This window comes from Propithecus coquereli, unplaced genomic scaffold (genome assembly GCF_000956105.1).
Source record: "Propithecus coquereli isolate 6110/MARCELLA unplaced genomic scaffold, Pcoq_1.0 Scaffold120, whole genome shotgun sequence".
NCBI classification, from domain to species: Eukaryota; Metazoa; Chordata; class Mammalia; order Primates; family Indriidae; genus Propithecus; species Propithecus coquereli.
Window position 1 is genome coordinate 2962677 of NW_012136081.1, and position 761 is coordinate 2963437.

The window sequence follows — 761 nt, forward strand, 5'->3', positions numbered from 1 at the left end:
CAGCACTGGATTAGCTGGGGTTCTCCAGAGAAGCAGAACTGTTAGGAGACTTGGACATACATATGGGGATTTATTTTGCAGATTGGCTCATGGGAACTGGTATGGTTGTTCAGGCTCATCGCTCCCAGCATCAACTAGCAGGAAAGCCCAGTGAGAAAGGAGAAGTAAAGGCGTGTACCTTACTGCCTGTAGGAGAGAATGGTGGTCGTGCCCGCCCCAGAGCACAAGTCACATTTCTATGTGTGGGGGCTTGTGTCAGCTCCCGTGCTCCTCCCTTTTCAAATCTTTTCAAACTCCACAGCGGTGGTTCTCAAATGCCACAGCGGTGGTTCTTAAATGCTTTGGTCTCGAGACCCCAGATCATTTGCTTACGGGGTTTGTATCTGTTGATATTTGCCATCTTAGAAATCAACACTGAGAAAAAATATTTCCTTTATGCATTTAAAAATAAAAATACCAATTGCATGTTAACATGAAATAGCATGCTTTTCTGAAAAAAATACATTTTCTAAAACAAAACATTTAGTGAGAAGCGTGGCGTTGTTTCACTGGTTTGGCAAATCTTTTCAGTGTCTCTGGCTTGTGGGAAGACAGGTGGATTCTCCCATCCGTCTCTGGCTTGGAGCTGCTTCAAACGTTATTTTGGTCAAAGTATATAAAGAAAGTATACGAAGTATATGAAGTATGAAGTATATAAAGAAAGGCTGGCCTCACACAGAGATGTTGGAGGAAAAGGAAAGAGGATTTTTTTTTTTTTTTGA